The 26464-nt window shown below is 50.4% G+C and overlaps 1 protein-coding gene and 1 long non-coding RNA gene across 5 annotated transcripts in view; one reads left to right on the top strand and one right to left on the bottom strand.

Moving 5' to 3' along the window:
• Fignl2 (fidgetin like 2) overlaps positions 1 to 12286 on the bottom strand; it is a 30595-nt gene extending 18309 nt beyond the window's left edge. Inside the window, exon 1 of one of the 2 annotated variants that reach the window (XM_078014674.1) lies at positions 12027 to 12286. The gene's annotated coding sequence lies outside the window, so the exon portion shown is untranslated. The remainder of the gene's footprint in view (positions 1 to 12026) is intronic. The other variant, XM_078014675.1, reaches the window with a different exon arrangement.
• A 373-nt stretch (positions 12287 to 12659) lies between these two features.
• Positions 12660 to 20343, top strand: LOC110598120 (uncharacterized). 3 transcript variants are annotated; one of them, XR_002483937.3, is made up of 4 exons: positions 12660 to 12958; positions 13763 to 14425; positions 18655 to 18743; positions 19411 to 20343. It is a non-coding gene; the product is annotated as an uncharacterized LOC110598120 (long non-coding RNA). The 3 variants fall into 3 exon arrangements; XR_005731823.2 differs by having other exon boundaries at positions 18603 to 18743; XR_013422913.1 differs by lacking the exons at positions 18655 to 18743; positions 19411 to 20343 and having other exon boundaries at positions 13763 to 15944.
• Positions 20344 to 26464: the final 6121 nt, after the last annotated feature.

The following is a 26464-nucleotide window of genomic DNA, read 5'->3' as shown; positions in this document are numbered from 1 at the left end:
GAACACAGGGAGGTGGAAGACAGGTCTCCTAGCCCCAACCATCTCCCTGTAAAAGCCAAGTAGGGAGAACAGCCTAGTTATTACCTCTGCCCTTTCTCCCAAAAAAAAACAAATTTGTCTATACCCTGTCCACGTTCACACAAGAGAAAGCCATTCTGTTTAACAAGCATAGTACTCGTTCATCTCTCTCTCTCTCTCTCTCCCCCACCCCAATACTGGGGATTGAATCCCAGGGCACTCTACCACTGAGCGACATCCCCACCGCTCTTTTTGTTTTATTTTTTTGAGACAGAGTTTCATTAAATTGCCCAGGTTGACCTCAAACTTTCGATCCTCCTACCTTGGTCTTTTGGGATTACAGGGGTATACCATCACCCCAAGCTAAGCATTCTCTTTTAAAGCAAATAGTGTGTGTGTGTGTGTGTGTGTGTGTGTGTGTGTGTGTGTGTGTCTCAGGATGGGACAGAGTCCACTGGGGCAATCAGCCAGCCATTGTACTCAGGGAGGATTAGCTGGATCGATTTGCCTTCTTCCTCATGACTGCTGGAGATGGGGTGCCAGAGCAGCCAAAAGCTCAGAAGTTTTCACCCATGCCACCAGGTAAAATGAGTCTGGGGCTGAGGACTGTTTCTAGGGCAGCACAGTCCACCCTACCCTGCCACACCCCTCTTCTCACTCTACTTGAGCTACTGTTGCAGCAGGTTAGGGAGAGAATGACCCCTGGGCGCTGGGGAAAGGGCAAAAAAGGACTAAGTATAACTATCTCTGGGCTTCCTGTGAGCTGGAAGGGCAGGCATGGGCTATTTTCCTAAGGCCATTGAGCACTGGACTGGAGTTTGTTCTCCACTATGGGAGGGGGATTATCATGTGAGCCCATTCCACAGTGGAACACACTCTTCTCCCTCTCCCTCTCCTTCCCTTAACTAGCTGCTCTCAGCATCCCAGTACTGCCTGGATCCACTGTGGACTAGAGTAAGGCAGGTGCCTGAGGGCCAATTAGAAAGACTGACCCAGAGCTGGGCTGGTGGTAATCCCAGCGGCTCCTCCAGGAGGCTGAGACAGGAGAATCTCGAATTCAAAGCCAGCCTCAGCAAAAGCAAGGAACTAAGCAACTCAGTGAGACCCTGTCTCTAAATAAAATACAAAATAGGGCTGGGGATGTGGTTCAGTGGCCAAGTGCATTGGTACCACCACCCCCCCCCCGCCAAAAAAAAAAAAAAAAAAAGACCAATCCAAGGCTACAGGGTCTTTGAGCCCACTAGAAAACCCAGGGACCATCTGAAGGTCACAGGCCTGTTCCTTCCTCCCAAAGCTCCTGATTAGTTGTTTCAAGAAGGAGCACTGACCATGGAATCAACCCCTGAGGTGTGGGACAAGCATCTCTGTTTCCTCCAGTGTGAAATGGAAAGGAGGGCAGCAACCCCCTCACAGGCTGACCTGAGAGTACTTCCAAGACTAGCTGGAGTAGGCCAGGGCTGGGACAGGACAGCAGGACAGGACCTGGGGCATGGTGGGTTCCTGGATAGATGGCTAGGTGCTTCAGCCTAGGAAAGCCCTGCAGGTGGGGTACTTTCCTACGCCAGAGGATTGAACCGTTTTGAAAAACAACTCCAAGGAGATTTCTTCCAAGCTCCTTGCTAGGTCCCAGAAGAAGAGAACTACCCTGGAGTGCTCCCTCCCTTGCCCTGACCAGCTGACTATTACTGAGTCTGAGTCCCAAATCACAGCTTCCCAGGACATCCTACCCTTATCCCTGGCCTCTCTGACTTGTGTCCTTGGACATCATTTCTCACCAGTTTCTCTGCCAATAGAAGGAGGAGCCCCAGGGCCCTTCCACACCTCTACTTCTGTCACTTAGAAACTGCCCATGCAAGGTCACGTGCCCCTAATTCAGGTCCTTTTGAGAGCCCCTGATACCCTCATCTTCATCCTGAGCCCCATTTTTCTTTGTCCCTGGGAGTCTTAAGAGGAGATTTAGGAATCTAGGTGAGAATTTGTCCACAGAGACCTCAGACTCAACATGCCCAGGAAACATCTCTGCCTTCTCCCACCGGAGTCCATCTGTCTACCTAAGTTGGAAACTCTGAACCCCCAACATCTCCACCTGCAGCCACTACCCATCCAGCTGGTCTCCCAGTTCCTTTGACATTCTCTCTGAAATGACCCATCACAGTTGCTCCACATCTGAACTCCCTGCCTCTGCTCTCTCTTTCCAACCCTTATGCCTAGCTGCTAGGGAGGTCCACTTACCCATCCAAACACAGAACCAACCTCCCACCACCAGCAGAGGGGAGGCTAACCCCTTAATGTGGCCCCAGATGTAGTCAGTGTGTTCACCTTTCCTGCCTCAGGCCCTGCCAATCCTATACCCCCAGCCACATCACTCCATACTCTGGGCCATACGTGTTCCTGCTGCCAGGACTTTACTCTATCTGGTCTCTCTGCCCAGAATGCCTTCTCCTCCATTCTTCAGCTGGGAGTTTCTCAGGGGGTTCATGTCACTTTGACTCAGAGGTTGTTGCTGGCTCCCTTTTTAGTGACCAGAGCAAGTCCTTAGCACCTCTATCCTGTCACTTATTGAGAGTGATATTACTTGTTAAACTGAACTTTAATTTCCCTTGCCTGATGGCCACCCCTGCCTCTGCACCTCTGTATAAACAGGTCTCCAGCCCAGCACCCCTTTCTGTTCTCCTTTCCCTCCCACACTAACCTCCCTGATACAGAGAGCTAGGAAGAGCAGGGCTGGAGTGAGGCTGATATTTACTGTTCTATAACAGTAATAACTGGCTTCAGTTTAGTTGGCCCTCTGGATCTGCTGGTTCTTCATCCTCAGATTCAACCAACTACAAGTTGATAATTTTCAAGGAAAAATATTTGCATCTGTTTTGAACATGTGCAGACTTTTTTCTTGTCATAGTCCATAAACAATACATTGTAACTATTTGCATAGTACTTACTTTGTATTAGGTATTGTAAAAAATCTATAGAGATGGTATAAAGTATAGAGGAAGATGTGGGTAGGTTCTATGCAAATATTACCCCATTTTATTTTACTTTTGTGGTGCTGGAGATCGAACCCAGGACCTTGTGCGTGTAAGGCAAGCTCTCTACCAACTGAGTTATATCCCCAGCCCAATATTACTCTATTTTATATAAGGGACTTGAGCATCCTTGGATTTTGGTATCCAATAAACCAATCCTCTGAATTGACCTGTGAGGGTGGGGCTGGGGATTGAATCCAAGGCCTCTAGCATACTAAGCACATGATCTACTACTGAGCTTCACACTCCTATAATACTAGTGCTGCTTCACTGTGGTCAAGGACTTGCAGTTAAGGCCTGTGCTCTACCACATCTTAAGTCAGCTCCCCTCCAGCTCTCAGTTCCTCACTCTCTCATGAAGAAAGTAGCACAGCCATGAGCCAGGATGTTGGGGGACTCAAAAGAGCTAATGTATGGGGTGGACACAGGTGCCCATTAAAGGAGGCTGATGCCTATTGTTCTACTAGCTGAAGCATCATTGCTATCTGGGACTGAGCAAGAAGAGTCTTACAGGACCCCTCATGAGTCTGCACCTGTGACTCATCTTCCCCTAGGACTTAATCCTATATGAGCTCAAGTTGGACAACAAGGTCAGAGCTCTTCGCCAGATATAAGGCATAAGCCCCCTTCACAGTTGGGAAACGTGTGGCTTGTTTTCAAAAATACTTTCCTAGTGTATAAAATAAAAACATGTGCACCTAAAAAGGGAATGAGGAACATTGGACTATAGTTCTAACCGTGAACTTCTCAGCAGTAATGGACCTCAGGTCTCAGCTCCAAAGACTAGGGTCTTCTCTAAGGCCCCACATTGCCCTCCACCCAGCCAGAACCCAGGTCACCTTGTGTCCATTTGGGTGGCATGTGGCCTCCAAAAGTTTAATGTTTGGGTGACTGACTTTTATGGTCTCAAATGTGCCCCCATCCCTGTGCATGGAATGGGTGAAAGACACGTCTCACAAGGCCAGCCTGACCAAAGCAGGGGAGACAGGTGCAGGCAGCTCACCCAGGCATCCTCAGGGGCTGCCTCAGCAGCTACCTCAGCAGCTACCTCAGCCCCTCCTGTCCACTTCCCAGACCTGGAAGTGATGAACTGAGTCACTCAGTTATGTAGCTTGGCCAGTCTACCTGGGTGTGAGTGCACAGGGCTGTCCTCAAGGGGGTGGCCCCCACACCTGCAGAGCCACAGGGATAGAGAAAGGAGAAGCAGGGAGGGTACCAGACACATGTCCTGCATCACACACAACAGTCATTTAATCTTTAAGAGAACCAAGGGGGAGGGGGCTGGGGTTGTGACTCAGGGGTAGAGCTTTGGCCTAGCATGTGTGAGGCACTGGGTTCAAACCTCAGCACCACATAAAGTAAAGATACTGTGTCCACCTATATCTCAAAAATAAATATTTTAAAAAAAGAACCCAGGGACATTACTGGCATGTGAGAGAAGAGGAAACATTTGTCTACATCACCAAGCTAGGACAAAGTGCTACCTGCCTGGAGAGTCTAGCTCCAGTGGCTTCTCTGCCTTCCACATGAAAAGCAGATGATATTGTTCTTATTTAACAGCTATAAAAATGGGGGTATCTGTTGTTTTCCATCCTTCTCATCAACCTCTCCTGACTCCCTTTAGCTTTCTTCCATTGATTCCTCTTCCATTTTTAATCTCAAACCCCAGAGCTTAGCACATTCAAGTTGTTCTCATGGGAAAGTAAGTCATTGCCCAGGTTTGAGGGGCTCTGGCCTCCAGGTTAAAACCCCAGACTCTGGGCTGGGGTTGCGGCTCAGGGGTAGAGCACTCACCTAGCATGTGTGAGGAACTGGGTTTGATCCTCAGCATCACATAAAGTAAAATAAAGACATCGTGTCCACCTATAACTGAAAAAAAAAAAAAAAAAGACTGGCTAGAGTCATCACCACATTCAAAGGAAAATTGATCAATCAGAGACAGGGCAGCCAGAGGCCCAGAAATTGGGAGAGATGTTCCCAAGAAGAGAAAGTCAAAGCACTGTCAGGTAGAGGCAGTGCAGCCCCGCCACCACACACACACACACACACACACACACACACACACACACACTCCTTCTCCTCAGCTTCCTCAATAGATGCAAACCCCCATGAAAGACTTTTGGCTTCACAGAAGGACTTGGTTCTGTCTGGACCTGTGGGTTGTCTCTACAAGTGCTAAGCTCACCATCTGAAGGAGCATTCAGCATCAGAGGCTGTCTTTACTGGGAGGGCTCTCCCAGGCAGGGCTCTTCCTCTCTGAAGTTTTCAGGGGTCATCCCCATGTGGATGCCTAATGGATACTGCAACAAGTCCCAAATAGAACACTTGACCTCCGTACCCCCACTCCCCACTGCTTTCTCCACCCTATTAAGGCAGTTCCAGCTTTCTCCATGAGAGGCTCAGACCCCAAAACTCAGGCCTGAAGAGAACTACAGTATGGAAGATGGCGATGAAAGAGTGTCCTTCCCCCACAGGATATGGTCTGCCTTGAAAAGAAGCCCCTTCCTAGAAAAATGAAGGTCCAGTTCTATGGTGTGAGTGGCCCCTCCAAAATTCATGCTGAAATTTAATTGCCATTGTGACAAAATTAAGACATGGGACCTTTGAGAAGTAATTAAGTCATGAGGGTTCTGTCCTCAAGAATGGATTAATGCTGTTTTGGCAGGAGTGGGTTAGTTATCAGTGAAGTGAGCCACTGGTAAAAGTGTAAGTTTGAGCCAGGCATGTGATTGATGCATGCCTGTAATCCCAGCCACTTTGTGAGTCTGAGACAGGATCACAAATTCAAGGCCAGCCTCAGCAGTTTAGCAAGACCATGTCTCAAAATTTAAAAAAATAATTAAAATAAAAGGGCTCAAGGGGCTGGGATTGTGGCTCAGCGATAGAGCACTCACCTCGCATGGGTGGGATCTGGGTTCGATCCTAAGCACCAAATAAAAATAAAAAATAAAGATGTTGTGTCCACCGAAAACTAAAATATAAATATTTTTAAAAATTTTTTTAAAAAAAGGGCTCAAAAAAAATAAATGAAAATAAAAATGTAGCTCAGAGCACCGCTAGGTTCAATCCCAGTACTACACGAACACACACACACACACACAAAGGGTGAGTTCGGTAATATTTCCTCTCTGTCTCAGTACACACCCTTTACCTTTCCACCATGTTATGACACAGCACAAAGCCCTCACCAGATGCTAGCACCATGCTTCTGGATTTCACATCCTTCAGAACCATGAGTCAAATAAACTTCTGTTTTATTTATTTATTTTTTTATGAATTACCACAGTTTGTGATATCTGTTATAGTAGCAGAAAATGGACTAAGATGTCCTGCCACTCATGAACCACTATCTCTTTGAGGGGCAATTTCTCCTGGTGGTCAGAGTTACTGCCCCAGCAAAAGCAGACACACAGGCTGGGTGGGGATGGAGTCCCATGGTGCAGGGTCTGGGTAGGAAGGGGACAGTATAACCTAAATCTATCAATTTTCTTTCCCTACTAACCTGGAAGGAACACCTCCCACTCCTAGCCCCACAGACTCTTGACTATCCAAGATTCAAATAGGACAATCAGCTGCAGGTGAACTCTTCCTAAGCGGTGGGTGGCCCTTGTCCCAGTTTCCTGGTAATTCCTGTCAACATTGCCTCCCAGGGAAAATGATCTCTTCAAGACTCCTCCTCAAGTAGCTGGCCTCCCCCCTCACAGCTTGTCTCTTCAACTATCCCATACACTTTCCCCACCTCTGAGTGTCACACCCAGCTCACATGCCCTCAGTGGCACCCTTCTTCTCAGGACACATAGGGACAGTGGTCCAAAATATGTAGCCTGTACCTTTGGCTCCCAACATCTTGAAAGCAGTATGTTGAAAAAATAATGGGGGGGCTGGGGTTGTGGCTCAGTGGTAGGGCACTTGCCTTGCACACGTAAGATACTGGGTTTGAGCCTCAGCACCATATAAAAATAAATAAATAATAATGTTGTGTCCATCTACAACTAAGAAAAATATTTTTAAAAAATAATAATGTGGGGCTGGGGTTGTGGCTCAGTGGTAGAACACTTGCCTAGAATATTTGAGGCACCACATAAAGATAAATAAATAAAGGTATTATGTCCATCTACCACTAAAAATTTTTTAAAATATTTATTTATTTGTAGATGAACACACAGTATCTTTATTTTTTTTTATGTGGTGCTGAGGATCGAACCCAGTGCCTCATACATGCCAGACAAGCACTTTACCACTGAGCTATAGCCCCAGCCCCCTAAAAAACATTTTAAAATAATAATAATAACACTATTTGTTGGATAAGTGGCTACTTGTTTAAAATATCCAGGGCCTAGAAGCCACAAATCATGCTAAGTGCACTTGACAGAGCAACACAAGGGCTGGGGGTATCCGCCAGCATTCCCAGACCATGTAGGAGACTGAGGCTTGTTAATTGAGACCCCAGGTGTGAAAGCCCCAATTTAGGGCCTGGTACATAGGTGCCCACTGAGTACTGGGGAATGCCAGGAGCCCAAGAATCCCAACCCTGGATGGGCATCATCTAGAGCCTGAATGAGGTACACTGAGCACCTTGTACAGGCTGGGACACAGTAGGCAGCACAGGTTAATTGAGAGTAAAATGCAGCCTCTTCATCATATCCCTGACTAATCCCAGCACTGGGGTGGGGACCAGATGGCCTGAGACTGTTTAGGCAGTGAGAGAGCACAGAGGAAGTTCTATTTCCACCCCCCAGATTCCTCCAGGGAGCCAAGCTGACTCTCCTCTCTTCTATCTCCGGAACTCCCATCTCTGCTCTGACTCTACTTTGGAGGGAATTTCAAGGGTTGTGTGGGCAGGCCCTGCTGCAGGTCAGAACCTATGCACACACCCTCTTCTATTTCTCCTTACTCTTGCAATGGAAGTTGGCTCTCTGGAATCTCTGTGCTCTGTGTCACTGAGCAAATCATTAGAGGTTGAGGGTATGCTGCAGAGACAAGGAGCAAACTGAAACTGGGGCCCATCTCAACATCATGTAAGGCTCTTTCTCAAATGACCTGGTCATTCAAGATCTGAACTGTCTCCCAGCACCTGTCTCATTTAATCTTCTATGAGGCTTATGACACCATTCTTAGTCTCACTTCACAAAGAGGACAGAGATTGTTTAATAAGTGCTATAAAAGTGTTAATTAAGTTGCCAAGATCCTTATGGAAATGCTCCAAGAAGAGCTAGGCTTTCTTGCCACTCATCCTTATTCCTGGGGACAATTGGACCCAAAACCAAAACAATCCCAGGACAGCCTCTTTCCAGACCACACAGTCAGAAATGAGATGACCAGCCTAGACCTTGATCCAGGCAGTGAGAACCCTTGAAGTCTGGCCCAACATCTCCATCACCTGCCTGTGCCTCTGTGGCTCATGCTGTACCCCTGCCAGTTATCAAAGGTATGGAGCAAGCACTGAGTGTAGAGGTCAGAAGACCCGGGTTACAAGCCAGACTCTGCCTTCAGCACCTCAGATTGGTTTGGACTATGGGAAGGGTTCCTGAATATAGGGTCCCTCTGAGCTTCAGAGGGTTCAAGAACCCTCTAAAGGAGAATGCAAAGCCTGGTATAGATTAATGGCAGTGCATCTTTCTGGGGATGGATTTTATTGTCTCTCCGAGGGCTCTGTAAATTTAAAAAAAAAAAAAAAGTTATGAGATTCCAGACTGTTTGTTTTGTTCTGTTTTGTTGGTGCTGGAGATTAAACCCAGGGCTTAGCAGTACCCTGTCTACCACTGAGCTACACCCTAGCCCCATTTCTTACATCTTTGATTACAGGAAAGCCTGGTATCCAATGCCACACAGTCTTGCAGGGGTCTCTCTGCCCTGATTTCCTTGATTAGGCCTCCAGCCCACAAAAGAGAGCAGGTCTATCCTAAGGCTAGAATTTCATAAGATTCAAGTATACCCCCAAATATGTGTCTCATGCCCCCCTCCCCCCAATGGCCTCTGTCTCATAGCAGGCAGAGACTCAATGCAACGGACCACAGGTGCATCAGGGCCTTGAATCCACTTCTTCTGCATGCAGCCCTTGGAACATCACTGAGCCATGCTCCTGTGAGGAAACTGGTTTTCATTAAATAGAGTAAAGGAGTCATTAACTGCCAAATGAAGAAGAGGCAAAGTTCTGCTGGAAGGCTTAGGGAGGGTGAGGGAGACCAGCCTGTCCCTTGCCCTCCTCAGCTGACTGGGGGAGGGGGAGGGGAGGCTGGGCTCCTAAGGGTCCAACAACAGCAGCAGGAGGAGCTGGGGGTGGAGAGTGGGGGAGTCTTGGTCCAGATAATAAGCAATTGTTAATGTGATCCATATGGATCCTGACTGGCCTCTCTGTTTAACAGGATGATAATGGCAGGGAAAGAATGCTGGTCTGTGGGGAAGAGAAGGGGCAAAGTCCTCCCCAGACTTGGGGGGTGGGGAGGGCCATCAAGAAGGAGGAAGAGGGGGAAGAAAAGGAGCAGGAGCAGGAGGGGGAAGAGAAGGAGGAGACCCACCCAAGGGGGCAAAGCTATTTACCTGAAAGTGGTCAGATTCCATGCTTTGTAAGCTGCCTGGCTACATGCCCTTAGGAAACTCCTTTTACTCAGCCAACAGATATTTATGGAGCATTCACAGGGTACCAAGCCCTGTGGGGGCAGGGGGCAAAGGGAATACATGATCCACCTCTGTCCTTCCCAAGGCAATTCAGACACAAAAGCAGAAGGGGAGCACAGGTGCAGGGCTAGGGGACCACAAGGGAGGCAAAAGTGAGGGGAGCTGGAGGTTCTGGAGAGATTAGACATGAGGAAGTGTGGCATCCGATCTGGGCCTTGAAGAATGAGGAGGTTGTGGCAAGACAAGGACAATGGGGAAGACATTTGGCTGAGGGAACAGCAGGAGCAAAGGCAGAGAGGCGTGAAATTGCGTGGAGAGTCTGGGATCTCAGCAATAAAGCTGCAGCCCAGTCAGGGGAGGGGAGGGGATTCTTGATCCATAAAAAGCTTGGCCATGTATGACCAGGAGGAACACAGGAAAGGGCTGTGGGACACTGCGCTGGCTCCCCTACCTCCCTGGGGTTGTGTACTGGAATTGTCCAATCGGGATCCTCACCCCAGCCCACCACCATATCAGTCAGAGAATTGTAGGCTCAACTTATCCTTGTGTCCTTCAGCACCCTCTTCTCCTGGGGAGATGGAGGACTCCTGAGGACTGGTGAAATCTGGGTCTCACCAGGAGCAACTCCCTAGGCTACATGGCCCACAAGGACTTCCCCCAGGAGATATCACAGCAAGGGTATAGGGTCACTTTCTGGCTGCTGCGGACACCAATGGAATCAAGTGGAAATAAATGAAATGGTGTTAAATATGGGAAAGGGGGGATTTATGAGACCTGTCACACCATCGAGCACAGCCACCCGGCAAGCTCCGCCCCTTTTCTCGCCCACCCCAGGAAGTCCCGCCCCGCCCCCTGCCCCCAGCAGCTCTCCTGCAGCAGGGTACCCGCACCCAGCTGTTGGGTCGCCACAGCCCCGCAGCGCGAGCGGTCAGAGCGGTCAGAATAGGGTCCTTGGGGGCTGAGGCATAGCAAAGAATGGCGTTTGCTCCTGGCTTAGGAGGCTCGGGGAAAAGACCGATTCCAGAAGGATGCTCAGGGGGTTCGGATTTGTCTCTGGGAGGATTCGGGACTCCCTTTGCGGGGTCATAGGTCTTGGGACTGCGGCATCTCCCGGCCCATTCTAATGACTGGGCAACTCTAAGAAAGACACAGTAACTGAATAGACCCCAATGCCGTTAAGCCCTGAGTGGGACTGGAACCGGGTCCCCACTCCTCGCTGAGGGCCGAGGGCAGAAGCTCGCTCCGCCGCCGCAGCCCGTGCGGACGGACAACAACACAAACATTCTTCCGTCCTCTATTCTCCTCCAAATTAGGTAGCCATGGAGACAAGGCCGGCAGCCTGACAGCCCCACTGCCTAATCCTGATTTAGTGACGGTCCCTTTAACAGCCCACCCACCCGTCCACCCACCCCTGCGCTCCAGGCCGCCGCGGGGTGCAGGCTGCAGGCTGCCAGCACTCTACCCCGCGCAGACCCCTTCGCAGGCCCTCAGTCAGAAGGGACACCGAACCGGAGCGGTCCGGCAAGGGATCAGCATTTCGGAGCGCCTAGTGGGGTGTCCAATACTCTGCGGAGGACCCTCAGTATTAGAGGCTTCTAGCATGGGAATCTGTGTAGACCAGGAGAGGGCTCAAAGTGGGGAAGTTTAAGGGACTCTAGAGAAAGTTGGGGTCTCCCTTGTAGCCAGGAGCCCTACGTGACTGTAAGGGCAGCTTCGTGTAACACCCTGACCCTGAGATGGGGCTCTGCTCTCCCGGACCACAGAGAAGAAATGAAGAGCCTGGGCATTAGGAGCGCGGGGATCCGAAGTAGCCTCAGTCTCCTGTCACTGCCCCGTCACCATGCTGGGGAATCTCCGGGCCAGTAACCCAGCCCCCACCCCCTCCCACACACTCAGGGGCCGCTGGACAAAGACCTGACGGAGTGGGAGGGGCCTGCGGGCCAGCCCTCGGGCTCCGGCCGCAGGATCCTCTGGGACCCGAACCCACAAATCTTGGCTTTCGGCCCCCTACCCTGCAACCTTCCCAGAGCAGGCTGCTTTCTATCCCTGCAGCCTCGACACCAGAGAGGACGGCCAAACGGGTGCCCGTCCGCTGCCCCAGCGGCTAGCCCCTACGGTGCCCGCCCCCTCCCCCCCGGGAAGTGACCCTGGGCTCCCACGCACCCGCTCGGGTCTCTTGCCGGCCTTGCCCTCCGACCTCCGCTTAGTTGAACCCCGCGACCCGCAGCCCCCGCCCTCGCTGGCCCTCGCACGGCCCTGCGCCCGCGGACAAAGCTCCGGACACCCTGACCGAACAGTCACCACCCCCTGACCCCGGCCCGCCCGCGCGCTCCCTTGCCTGCCCCCGCCCGGGCCCGCGACGCGTACCTCGGCATCCCGGCCGGGTCCTAGGTGAGTGTGCGCGGCCTGGGGGGGCGTCCGGCTCGGGGACCGGGGCAGGGAAGCGGGCCGGGGGCGACTGGCCGGGGCTGGGGGGCAGCGGCGCTCACCATCCTGGAACCACTGCTGCTGCAGCTGCTGCGGCCACCGCGGCCGGGAGCGGGACTGGGCAGTGGGGGTGGCCGGACAAGGGGCGGCCCCGGCTCCCCCCGCAGGCAGGACCCCCACCCCTGCCTCCCCTCTCCCGCCCCCAGCGCCCTCCCTCTCAGGCCCTCGCTCCCCTCCCCTTCCCCTGCTCCTCCCCTCCGGAGTGTCCCTCCCTCCCCCAACTCCCGCCCCTACTCCGGCCCTCTCCACCCCGCTCCTTCCCGCCCCGCCCCCACCTCCCCTGGGCTCACCCGGCCCCTCGGAGCCGCCCTCCCCGCCGGCCCCGCCCCTCGCCTCCCCTAGCTCTAAAATAAATTAGCCACAGAGGGGAAAAAGAGCAAATGACCCTCGGTGTGGAGAGTGTCCTTGCGCCACTCTCAGGCCCGCCTGCCCGCCCCCGCCTTCCCCGGGCCGTCGGAGCGGGAAGTTGGGATGGGGGTGGAGGCGGGGTGGAGGCCCGGCGGGCAAGTAGGGGTGGTTGAGCGGCCTGGGGAGGCGGGGAGGCCGGGAGGCCGGGGTTGTGCCGCCCGGCTCGCCGAGAGCGTCCGCTGGGTGTGAGCGGCTTCCTGGGTCGAAGGGCAAAAGGGAAGTCGACTGACCCGGGTCCGCTCCGTCCGCGAGCTGCCCAGGACCCCCTCTGTCACCAGGGCCCCTTTGCCAAAGCCGTGTAGACCCACGCTTACTTCCTCCGCCCCAGGTGAGCTGAGCACCTACTGCGTGCCGGACTCTACTGCGCCGCCAGCCGGGACGCAGAGGGCAGGACGCAAAGCCAGGCAAGTCCACACCTCCGCACCAATGCCACCCGACTGCGGGAGGGTGAAGGAAGAGGCGCAAGCCCTGGACGTAGGCAGCGGCCTGGGGTGTGACTTTTAAACCGCGGGCTTCACTAGAGGGCTTCCCCTAGGAGGCGGCATTCACACTGTGGGAAGCGGGAGAGAATGTGAAGGATGCGTCTGAATCCTCTAGTCGGCTTATTGGCATCCAAAAGCATTCAGTGATTGCTGAGTTCATTCAGCAGATGCATGTTGAGCTTCTACTTTGCGCCAAGCATTGGGCTAGCTCTAGGGATACCTAAGAGAATCCAAAGGCACTGCCCTGCCCAGGTGATACTCCTAGTCAAAGAGTCCTAGAGTCCTGCAGGCACAAAACTTTGCATCACTGGGGAAAAAAATCCAGGACCTCCCTTTGCCCCAGAAGGCCGTGGGAGCAAGGGCTATACTTATGATGAAAGGTCCAGATAAGATTCTGGAGAGACACTGAGCATCCAGAAGGGTCCCAGGGACATCAATCTTTCCACCCATGGGCAGTGCTCAAGTGCCCTCTTTTCTGAAGTATTTTTATTTTTTCCTTTTGGACAGCAGCTCAGCCTGTCAGTAGAGCAAGACTGACCTTGTGGCCCTCACCACCCCTGACTCCCCGACTCCCAACAGGCTCTGTCCTTCATTTAGCAGAACTCTAAACCCTACCTTCTCCCTTCTAATGAGAAGGAGGCTCGGCTCTGACAGACCTGGGGCACCCAGGTAAGTGCCATTCACAGAAGGGGAAGACCCTCAATAGCTCATTTTTTTTTTTTCCAGACCACATATGGGAAGCAAGACCAGCATCCAGGAAGGCTCTAGAACTCACTTTACCACCTCCAGAATTCTCTCTTCTCCAAATTCTCAAGACTGCACCACTGCATAGAGGAGGAATGTGCTGAGGTTCAGAGTGCTGGGGCCCAACTTCAGAATCAGAAAGGAAGGAGGCTCAGCCACCATCCTGGCTGAACAGAACCCCCAAGCAGGAGGGATAATCCCATGATAACAACAGGAAAGAGCACCTGGGATCCAATATTTTATTTATGGTGCATCTGAGGCCCAGAGAGAAGTGACACATCTGAGCTTATACAACAGAGTTGGACCTAGAATCCACTATATACTTTCTATCCCACTTGTCAACCTCCTCAGGGGCCAGAGACAGGAGTTAAGATAGAAGCCCTCAGCCCTCAGGATTAGTGCCTTCCTGCTGGGACACCAAGCCTAGCATTGCAATGGGAGTGTCTGGGGGCATATGCCACCAGGCTCAAGGGCAGGGGTTGTGATAGGAGTGGGGTTGGACTGAAGGGCCTGGCTTGAAGGACTTGCTGATGTGCACCCTGGAGTTCTGTTTTACTTAACCTTCTGGAAAGAGAACCTCCCTGTGCATGTATGAAGGCCAAGGTTAAAGATAAGGAAGGCCTTGCTCATACCATGGTAGGACAGGTCAGTATACTAGAGAAGGCCTCTTTGGGACTCCATCAGGTAAGGTCAGCATCTTGGCAATACTAAGTTGTTCTTTTTGCCATGGATTTCATTAAAGGGGTTTAGTTAGCAGGTGGGGGTGAGATTGGTCACTTCACCCCTCCACCCCCATCCTGCATCAGCACTCAGGCAGTGAAGTGTGCCTCTTCCTCCCTGAGCTCATTAAAATCCTGTTAATACATCATCCTTCCTAAGCTGACAAATACTCAGTCCTGGCAAATGGCCCTGCACCGGATCTCTACCTCCTGTCCTCTGGGCCAGGTCCTGGGAGTCTAATCTCTGAGGATACTGGCTAACCCTTCTTCTCAAGGCAAGGGATCTGTGCCTTGAGAGCCCCTTGCTGAGGTCATTGTGATCATCCCAGGGCAGGTCAAGTGCCCAGCAATGGATTGGATAATAATAGTGGTAATGATGGCATAATGCCTGACTTCTATGGAGGCCCCTCCATTCATTCCCAGCCCTTTTGCTTGTATCACATCAAAAATAAGAGAATCCCACTCTCACCCTGCCCCAGGCGGCAGGGGCTGTGCTTGGATGTGCAGCCAAGTGCCATCCCATGCATAGGTAGGGGCATAAGTATTTGGGTAGGAGCATGTGTGAGTGTCGAACCTTCCTGGACCAGAGACCAGCAACAGGCACTTTCCAAAACATTCAGAAAAACATCCTCGCTGGCTCAGGGAGAATCCATATGAAGTGTTTTGGAGGGAGGGAGGAGAAAGAGGGAGGCAGTAGAAGCCAGAGGAGAGTAAGTAAGGGAGGGAGGAACAGGTGGAGCGAGGAGGAAGGAAATAAAATGGCCTCTGAGAGAGGATAGGGGTAGGGAGAGGAAAGGAAAGGAAGAAAGAAATGGAGGAAAGGAAGAGGAAAGGGCGGGGAGACCTCTCTTTGTGGCCCTCTAGCTGGCCATTCAGAAGTCATTATAGGCAGGAAAGGAAGGAAATGTGTCTTGGCGGGGAACTGGTGTGTGTGCCCAGAGGACACCACACCCAGCTGGCTGCTACCCCCTGCATGTTCGCCAGGGCCCAGGCTGCTCTCCCTGCAAATGGAAGCTCTAGCCCTTCTCCTGGCTGTTTGGGCTTCAAGACCCAATTCCCAGGGCCTCTCCAACCCTGCTCAATCCCACCCAACTCTTCCTGTTTATGAACTGATTCCAGCTTTGTTTTCCCCTGGGTCACAGGTTGTGTCTGGGTCCAGTCCCCACCCCACAGCCAGCTGAGGGACCACTAGGAACCACTGTGAGAATCAGGAAGAGTGCTCCTTCCTCTGCACAGATCCACTTCTGTGCAAGGCCACTCAAGACTTGGAGGAGGAGCTGGGACTGGCCATCAGCCCCCACTTCACCTCTGGCAACCCAACACTTGGGGACCATGATATCACACTTCCAAAGTCCTTACCCCACGCGGGCCCCTAATGTTTAATGTGTATTCCTTATAGTCCCACAGAACCTCTCACTAAATACTCACCCCATTTTAATAACTGAGTCTCTGTGCCTGGAATTTCATTTCCCTACTCTACCCAGTGAACATCTATTCATCCTTCAGAACCCAATTAGATGTGCCCTCCTCTGTGAAGCCCCTGCCTGTCCCCCATCCCCTGCAAAGCTAGTAGCACCACCTCAGAGCCTAATCCTACCTGTTCCCCAGAGTTCATGGGTTGGTCCCAGAATCCTGCTACCTAGAACCCACTGTCCCACCCCAACCCCAAAGGCAGAATACGCCACCAAATCCTGTATGACTTGTCCCCTAACTTGCCAGCCCCTCTGGAACCCCACTGGGATTCTCCCCTCTCTCAACCTTACAGATTTAAGGCAGAATGGGAAACTGGAAATCCAAGTAGCCCAGAAGCTCCCCACCCCCACTCTGCCCTCACAGGAGCTGGTCCTGACCGAAGATTCCCAGCACATCTGGTTGTACTTAAATCATCCAGCACTGGACTGGGCTGCCTGGGCAGCCTGGGCAGGTTCCAGCTTCTCTCCCTCCTGCCCTTTACTCCTCCCCTTCCTAGCCCAGCCTGCCAGCTCTCTCCTCCAGGAGGCCTTCCCTGACTGGCCTAGCCTCTGTACCTACACCCTTGACTCTCTCTCTGGGTTGAGGGTCTAGAGGGTGCATGCTCAGCAAGGCTTGGTGTGTGGGCCCCCATCCTGTCTAAGCACTGATCCTGTATAGAAACCATCCCTCCAGACAGGGAGGGGAGCCAACCAAGTTCCTCCCCTCTATTCCCTTAATCCCTAGGGTGGTTGCCCTCAGCAACTGGTGGTGTAGCAGGGAGGGAATTCGTTCCTTCAGTGCCTTGGTTCAGATAGACAGCCAGCAGATCCTGCTGCCAGTCATTGTCCAAAAGTCTTATAAAATATTATGAAAGGGGAAGAGCCTGACATGGTGGTGTACACACCTCTAGCCACAGCACCCAAGAGATTCCTTCAGCCCAGGAATTTGTGCTTCGTGGTCACCATGGACAACATAGTAAAAAAAAAAAAAAAAAAAGAAAGAAAAGAAAAGAAAGGAGGTGGGGAGGGGTAATAAATGCAGATAATACATTAAGTACAAAAAGACAAGGCTAGCTGAGTATAGTGGCACAGGCCTGTAATCTAGCAGCTTGGAAGGCTAAGGCAGGAGGATCAAGAGTCCAAAGCCTCAGCAACTTAGTGAGGCTGTCTCTAAATAAAATACAAAAAAGGGCTGGGGGAGTGGGTGTGTGGGTCAGTGGTTAAGCACCTTGAGTTCAATCCCCAGTACACACACACATACACACACACACACACACACACACACACACAAATAGTACCATGACTGGCCCCACCAGGGCTCCATATTCAAATGTTTAGTCTTTAATTCCATAGCATGTACTGATGTCTATGAGTAGTAAGTTATAGGAATAAAGACTTGATTAACAATGGGCTGGGGATACAGCTCAGTTGGTAGATTGCTTGTCTTGCATGCACAAGGCCCTAGTTCAATCCCCAGTAACACACACACACACACACACACACACACACACACACACACACACACGAAAGACTTGATTAATAAGACTCCAATACTTCCTAGAGAAATCAGGGAGTCGGGGGCAGGCAGTGAGAGGAGCAGGGGGATGAACAGACACAAGGTATGTGAGGGGCTTGAGTCAGGGGCAGGGTGCAGTGGTTGAGGGGTAGAGCTGAGTATGGGCTCCATCACTTTCCTGCTGCTGTCCCTGGGGGGAACCACTTAAACCTCCTGAAGCCTGTCTCCCCACCTGGAAAAGGGGATAGTGTGACCTCACAGCATTGTGGTGGGATTCAAATAAGATAATGTGTGTGGAAGCACTTTCTCAAGTGCTAAGGGAGTTGTTGCTATTGTCATCATTAGCTCAGATGTTGCCTGACTGGTGCTCACTCGTGTAATGCTTCAACAGCTACCTGTGCTTACCCTCAGAGCCGAAGAGAAACTTCAGTGAAGGAGGCCTAGTCCAGGACAGCAGGCAACTAGGATGTACACACACACATACACACACAAACACACACACACACACTTTGCTTATACAAGTGATAAAATACCTTTAAAAAAAATCAGAAAATATGCCTGGCATGGTGGCATGTGCCTGTAGTCTCACCTACTCTGGAAGCTGAGGCAGGAGGATCACTTGAGTTCAGTTTAAGGCCAGCCTCAGCAATTTATACCCCTGTATAAATAAATAAAATAAGGTACACCAGTAGATATGTTTTTTAAAAATAAAAAATTAGACACCTTTAGAGGCTGGGCTGTGGCTCAGTGGTAGAGTGCTTGCCTAGAATGTGTGAGGCACTGGGTTCTATCCTCAGCACCACATAAAAACAAACAAACAAAAAAGGCATTCTGTCCATCTCCAACTACAAGAAAAAAAAAAAAAACCTTTATCCCACTAACCAGAAGTAACCATTGGTAAATTCTTGGAATCTGCCAAATATAGATACAGATATGCAGAAAAAGAGAAAGATCTGCACAGCATTTTGCAATCTGCTTTTCTCAGTAGACAAATATTGTGTGTGTGTGTGTGTGTGTGTGTGTGTGTGTGTGTGTGTGTACATCCTATCTGGAAAACACTGTATAATGGGGGCAGGGGGTATGAACCCTGGGGTGCTCTACCACTGAGCCCTTTTTCTATTTTTATTTTGAGACAGGGTCTCACTAAATTATCAGGCTGACCTGGAATTTACAATCCTTCTCTCTCAGCCTCCCCAGTACCTGGGATTACAGGGCTGTGCCACTACACCTGGCTATTCCTGGGCAGCCTCACCTGGAGGAGCTCCCACGCACACATGGTAGGTACTTACACTAAGTACTGAGGATGGATTGCTCCCAGGACCAGACCACTGAGTCAGCCTTTTTTTTTTTTTTTAAATATCCCAGCCCCCAGAATTGAACCCAGGGGTTCTTTACCAATATGCTATATCCCCAGCCCTTTCTGTTTGTTTGTTTTGATACAGAGTCACACCAAATTTCTTAGGGCCTCCCCAATTTTTTTTATCTTTATTTTATTTATTTATTTTTTAGTGGTGCTTAGGATCGAACCCATGGCCTTGAACCCAGGGCCTCGCATGTGCTAGGCGAGTACTCTATCACTGAACCACAACCCCAGCCCAAGGCATCCCTAAATAGATGGGGTTGGCTTCCAATTTGCCATCCTCTCGCCTCAGCCTGAGTAGCTGGGATTAAAGGCAGGTCCCCCTGCCACTTTTTTTTGGGGGGGTACCCTAGATGGAACCGAGGGGTGCTTAACCACAGAGCCAAATCCCCAGCCCTTTTTTATTTTCAGACAGGGTCTCGCTAAATCACTGAGGCTGGCCTCAAATGCTCCTGCCTCCAGCCGCTTGGATTACAGGCGTGGGCCTCCACACGGGCTATTCCACATAATTGTTAATGACAGTTTAATATTCCACTTTTCGCGTGTGATTAACAGGTTTCCTTCATTTTTCATTTTCCCCCAAGATAAAGTTTGATGAATAAACTTGTGAGGCCACCTGTGTGCGCACCTGTGAGATTGCTGCTTACAGTCATTCCTGGGGACGTTATGGGTGCCTGTCCTTAGCTGCCAGGAGCCTCCAGGTGGCTCTTCCAGGACCCAGTACTTTCATCTCTCAGACCTGCCCTGAAGCCCAGGAAACTGCCCTGAAGGCCGCACCACACCGCCCGGGGCCTGGGAAGAGCACAAAGCCACCACGAGGCCAAGCCACCGGAAGCCGCCCCGCCCTCCCGCGGACATTCCTCCTGACAACGGCTGCCTCGGGAATCCCCGGAATGAGGAGGCCCGGGCCTCCCAAACCCACTCCCCTCCACCCCGCATCTATGCGTGCGCGCTCCAGGCCTGCAGCCCTGCGCCCTGCTCCCCACGCCCATCCCCAGCGCCCGGTCCTTGGCAGGCCCTGCTGCCTCTCGGGCGGCTACTCTCCGAATGTAAAATGGGGGGCTTGGGGTCAGTGGCTGCTGAATCCCCCACGGATCACAAACACGTAACAAACGTGAACAGGCTTTGGGGCCAGAGTGACCAGGTTGAAATCCGCATCTGCCCTAATTTACCTGTGAATTCAGTGCCCTGGGCACCAGCTTTCCCCCTAAAACTGGGTTGATATATACCAGCACCTTCTCATTGGCCAACCAGAGGCTAATCTGTCAAAATCTATGAATGGGGACCAGTGATTAACTCGGTCCAAAACCCAGCTGGACACCATCCCCAGTCCTTTCTCAAGCCCAGTGCAGATTTTGGCCCCTGGGCATTTGCCCAACCATTGGCCACACCAATGGAAGCTAAGAAGACCATCCCTCTGCAGGTTCCATAACCCCTCCTATTAGCCATGAAGTTGTGAATGGATAAACCCATAAAGAATTTGGGTGTCAAATAAAAGTTGAAAGGTAGGAAACCCATGTCAGGTCACATGTTCCTGTTTTTTATTTGGGAAACCAAGCATTTCTAAGGCAGCCAGCATTTGCTGAAAGTACTATTAAATTCACCTCACAATAGCTTGTACAATAAGAATACCATATTTCTTCCCATTAGGTGCCACCAATGTCAATAAGCACTGCTGCTTTATGTACCATGAGAAAGAAAAAACACTGCTGGTTAAACTGATAATGGTTTTTTATCACTTAAATTTTTTTTATTTTATATTTGCTGAAAAAGCTCTTAGACTTACATGGAAATTTTTAACATAAATTATTCTTGTACATATTTAACAAAGAAAATATAGGTGAAATAAATCACTTAAGGTGTTCTTAAAACTGTCAGCGTCTAATTCTTGGAATCACCTTTTTTTTTTTCTTTTTTTTTTTAAAGACAGAGTGAGAGAGAGAGAGAGAATTTTTAATATTTGTTTTTCAGTGGACACAACATCTTTGTTTGTATGTGGTGCTGAGGATCGAACCCTGCCACACGCATGCCAGGCAAGCATGCTACCACTTGAGCCACATCCCCAGCCCTTGGAATCACCTTTCAATTCTCAACCATCAATGTCTGTTTTTCCACACAATCATCATCTGGAATATCATCAGTATTGGTGATAGAACTCTTTTTTTTAATTGTTTAGATGGACACAATAACTTTATTTTATTTATTTATTTTTATTTTTTAGTTGTTGATAGACTTTTCTTTATTGGTACACAGTGCTGAGAATTGAACCAGTGCCTCACACACGCCAGGCAAGTGTTCTACCACTGAGCCACAACCCCAGCCTGAGAGAACATTGCTTAAGAATGCTCTGTTGAATTTATTATCTATTGCTGCATTAAAAAAAAAAAACTATCACAAATATTGGCAGTTTTAAGCCACAAAGCATTATTTCTCTTTACTCTGTAAGAGTCAGGAATCTGGGAATGTCTTAGCAGCATGGTTCTAGCTTATCATGGTCTCTTAGGAGGTTGTACTCAAGCTGTGTACCATGGGCATGGAGAATCCACTCCTAAGTTCACTGACATGGCTGTTGGCAGACCTCAGTTCCTAGTTGGTCATTGGCTGGATACTTCAGGTCCACACTATGAGGGCCTCTCTGTATACCTCCTGACTATCTTCACAACATGACAGCTGACCTCCTACACAGCAAAATAATCCAAGAGTATGAATGAGCATTCAAGACAGAAACCACAGCCTTTTGATAACCTAAGTGACGCATCATGATTTCTGCCTTATGGTATCAGACAGTCCAACTCCAGAATAATGTGGGAGAAGGCTGCACAAAGCTATAATAAAGAGCAGAGGTGAGGATCATCTGGGGCCATTTTGCAAGCTGCCCACCACTACCACTACTATTTCCAGGATTTCCTTTGGAGCCACACAGACATCATCCTGTCATGATACCGGGAATACCATCAGATTCTCACATTCAAGGACAGCCAAGTCACAGAGGCTATTTAGCTGACAGAGACTAAGATGCTGTTGATTCTATGATGTTTACTGATTTCAAAAATGTTAAATATGCTTCTTAGAATGGACTAAACAGGATGTCACATAAGAAATCCTAAGAAGTGGTGGTTTCTGAGCTAATTCAGAGACTCAATTCCATCTCTAAGGACCCAGGTTCCTTCTGTCTCTATATCCTAACACCCTCAGCACATTTTCTGTGTCCCTGGATGGTTTCCCTCATGCTTACAAAATGCTTGATGAGGTTCAAAGCAGTTTGTGTGCATCCAACAATTCCTCCCAGGTGCCTTCTTTGAAGAGCAACAAAATCTTGCCCAGATACATCCAGATTTTTCCCTCCTGTATAGTTGACCAGAAACCATACTCTGCCTCTTCTAATTAGAATTAAGTTTAGTTACATATGTTAGCTAAACTCAGTGTGATTTACATAAGACTGAAGAATGTTTTTTCTCACATAAAAGTCACATGTGACTTTTAAAAGGCAGGCAGTGCTAGTGTAGGGGCTCCATAATGTCAGTACCACCAAGGACCCAGATGCTACCCATTTCACATCATTTCATTCTCAAATTCATCTCTCACTCCAGAAATGGCTGCTGGAGTTCCAGCCACCAGATCTATGTTGGAGACCAAAGTGAGCAAAAGAGGAAGGACAGGGGCTAGGGATGTGGCTCAAGCCGTAGCTCGCTCGCTTGGCATGCGTGCGGCCCAGGTTCGATCCTCAGCACCATATACAAACAAAGATGTGTCCACCAAAAACTAAAAAAATAAATATTAAAATTCTCTCTCTCTCTTAAAAAAAAAAAAAAGGAAGGACAAATGTTGGTCCTCAGCAGAATCAGCTTCCTTAAATGACCACCTCATATGTCCCACAGAACATATCTGTTTATATCTCATTGATCAGAACTTGATCACATGGCCAGACCTAGCTGTAAGAGATGACAGAAATATTTTTTAGCTAGGCATTTGGCCACCTTAAATAAAATCTGGTTCTTTAAGGAAGAAGAGAGGAGAATACATGTTAGGTGGCCACAGGTAGTGTCTTTCGTTGTTTTCATGCTTAAACCAATCCCTGGTTAGAGGGTAGGAGTACTAAGACTGTATCAATGTATCATGATCTATTCCTGAGTTGCACATAGGTTTCATTCATTGATGTGGGATCGAGGTGGGATCCTTGCACAAAATCTAAATTCTAGAAATGAGGAAGAAGCAGGCATAAAACAACAGCTATAGATAATTTACTAGCGACCATTGCCCTCGTTACTTGCTAACAAAACCTTGATCTTGCTGGGGACACCAGGCTGCCATGTTCTTCAGGAAAGCTACCACCATGCCAAGCTATAAAATGGGAATTCCAAAAGAATCCACAGCTCTTTAGATTACTCATTATGAAGTGATATGCATGCCCAGCTACTGCCACCAGAGTACTAACCACAGCTGACATGTGGGACCCTTTGAGTGTTCACTTACTCTCTAGTGCCTCAAACAGGATGTTCCCCTACAGAGGATTTCCACTCCTTATCCTTTTCTTTGACTCTGTCCCTCCCTTCCTTCCCCTCTCTATTCTGCCCCACCTTCCAGGAAGTCTTCCTTGACTAATGTCTCCCCATTCTGCCAAGTTCTCTATGGCCTCCCAGTAGGGTCTAACCTTCCAGCTTGGGCCTCTATTCAACCTGCCTCCATTACCCATGCCTCCAATACAGACCACAGGCTTTCTCCATTCCAGCGTTGATTAAGTTCAGACACAGGGATGCCTGCCTGGTTAAGGGGAGGATGCCTGCCCTGGCCACTTCCCCACAGTCTGCTGGATGAAGGCTGGGAAAAGGGGGGCGGGGGTGAGAAGGAGGCCACCTGCCAGAGTGGCAGCAGACAGGCCAGCTAAATCCTTGACCTATGATTTAAGGGGTCGGGCATAGTTCAATAGAGCACTCCAGGCTTGAGTCCCAGCTCATTCACACAGGTCAGGGGGATGAAGGACTGGAGTGGAGGAGGGCCGTCCCCTCCAACAGCCCCTTGCTCTCAACCCTGGTCCTCTGCAGCATAACTCAGAACCCCCAAAACCCACAATCCCATCCTGATCTGTGCAGAAGCTGGAGGTGGGGGGCAAGACAGCAAGGAGGCCGAGCAGCTAGGTGGACTGGCTAGCGCAGCGCAGGGCAAAGGAATACAGTAATAGCTCAGTAAGGTTCCTGTCAGTAATAGCTGAGCATTTTGTTTGGTCTCGAGGCCAAAAACTCAAGTCCATTTTCCAGATGGGCCCTGGACACTACTTCTTCTTCTCCTTTGGAATTTTACCCTAGAACCGGGAGGCTCCTGAAGTGGCGGGATTGTGGATGGAATCCCCCAAGCAAAACGGAGAGGTTTTCCTGGCATCGCTTTAAACGCTAGCCAGACCCCACAGCAGAACCAAGCCGGTCCAGCTCCCAGTCCTCCGCCCTCCTCCACCTATCGGGGTCTCTGCACACACCGCCCAAGTTTGCCCACAGGCAGTGCTATGCAAATGAGACGCAAAGCAGGCGGAAGACAGCCGGGGGGATTGGCTGGCATGGAGACTTTGCTGCCCAATCACGTGCGGCGGACAGCCTGGGCTCCCCCCAGCCGGAGCCGGGCCCCGCCCATAAATCAACTCCGTCAGCGTTAATGGCTCCTGACTAATTGCCTGGACTCGGGCTCCAGGGCTGGAGTCACCCACATTAAAATTCAATCAGGCCCAGCGCTGAGCTATTAAATATTCATTGGGAACGCTTCCCGAAACCGCGCTGGGGGATGGGGTTGGAGGGACTACCCGTGTCCCCAGCTCTTAGGCCCAGCGCTCTCTCATCGCTTACAACTGCGACTGGATTTCCGTTCTGCTGGGCCCTGTTTCTCTCTGGAAGCCTCTGAACTTCCTCTTTGAAGACCACTGGGAGACTAGGCTACCCTGCAACAGGACTGTGTGATAAGTCCTGTCAAGGGGAGGCCCTAATTGCCTGCCCTGTCTTGGGTGCATGCCTGATCACTTAAACTCTGGACCACTACCTAGTGACTTCTGTGGGCCTCAGCCTTGGGTTCCACCAGGAGTGGAACAGCTGCAGGCACAGAAGACTTCCTCCTGAGCAGAGGTCAGGAGAGGCCCATAGGTCCCTGGCTCTGCTGCCTTTGCCAGCGGCTGGCCATCTTCACCATAGCTAGAGAGCACCAGTCTGGCAGCATATATCTGTGCTGGAAGGGAGGAGAGAGCACTGCAGTCTTTCTCTCCTCTCCCCTTCCCCCAGGAATGCAGCCTGTCCCAGCTCCTGGGCCCCTGGCCTGATGCTGAGCAGGCTGCCTGGAAGTTCTCATGAGGGGTACCAAGGGGGAGGAGGCTGGGCCAGAGGTGGGCACTGGAAGTGTCAGGCATTGAAGCAGAAAGTGCATCCATCCACATAGACACCCTACAGGCAGAGGGTGATGAAGAGGGTTTAGAGGATGTGATGACAGTGCCTAAACCCTGGGTGAGCCACTCGAAGACCAGAAGTTTTTCTAGCCCTCTGCTAGACTCCTTTTCACACAGCTGCAGTCCCTTGACCAGAAGGTTTGGGAGTTAGGGGAGAAGAAAGTATGCAAGGAGAGACCCATTCCCCTCCCCTGTTTTTTTTTTTTTTTTTTTTTTGTGTGTGTGTGTGTGTGTTGTTGTTGTTGTTGCTTTTGTTTTTGTTTTTTGTTTTTGAACCCAGGGACATTTAACCACTGAGCCAAATCCCCAGCCCTTTATTATATTTTGTCTAGAGATGGGGATCTCACTGAATTGCTCAGGGCCTAAGTTGCTAGGGCTGACCTTGAACTCAAGATCCTCCGGCCTCAGCCTCCTGAACCACTGGGTTTACAGGCATGTGCCACCACACCTCCCAGTTTTTACAGTCAAGTTTTGGGAGCAAAACACCTGCTCTCAGGGTTCTACCTTGACTACTCCCTGCTCCTGGGGCCTGAAGTTGGGCAAGAAATTAACCCTATGGGCCATGGCAGGGGCCTGACTGCCAGAGCCACAGAGCCCAAGATGGAGGAGGGAGGTTGAGGATACCAGCCTCTACAAGTCCAGACACAGCTTAGGGATCCAGAAGGGCTGCTAAAGTTCAGGAAACTCTGCTTTAGCAGACACTGGAAGGAACTTCTATCTCTGATGGCATCTACCCTTGGCCCAGCAGAAAGTCTAGGATTCTGATCTGAGAATCCCTACTCCCCCAAGGATTAGGTGCTCTCCAAGCAGAAAATGGGTCCCTTCTTTAGGAACCAGGCAGGCCTCAGGGCTGGTGCGGGGCAGAATATGTCTGGCAGCCATTACAAAGGGAGCAGGCCTGGGAGGCCTCAGACTTCAGTGGGTCAGGAGTGACCCCAGCCAAGGGTCTGATTCCAAAGCCAAACGTCACAGGCAATCCAGAATTCCAAGCTCACCCCACGTGTGGTTCCCATTAGGGCTAGCTGGGGTCTTCCTGAAGGCCAGGACAGATTCCTGAGCCCTTCCCCCAGCATGGCCCCACTTCGTCAAGCTTTCTGGAATATTTTATCCAGCTCCATGGGTGGCCACCCAACCTTGGAAATTTTCAGAGGCATCCATCTCAAAATAGGCCTCTCTACCCACTAGATGACTTTTTTTTTTCTTTTTCAGTCCCTTAAAGG

The sequence above is a fragment of the Ictidomys tridecemlineatus genome, chromosome 6, assembly GCF_052094955.1.
Source record: "Ictidomys tridecemlineatus isolate mIctTri1 chromosome 6, mIctTri1.hap1, whole genome shotgun sequence".
NCBI classification, from domain to species: Eukaryota; Metazoa; Chordata; class Mammalia; order Rodentia; family Sciuridae; genus Ictidomys; species Ictidomys tridecemlineatus.
Note: the sequence above shows the minus strand (reverse complement) of the source record. Positions and strands in the feature narration are given on the sequence as shown.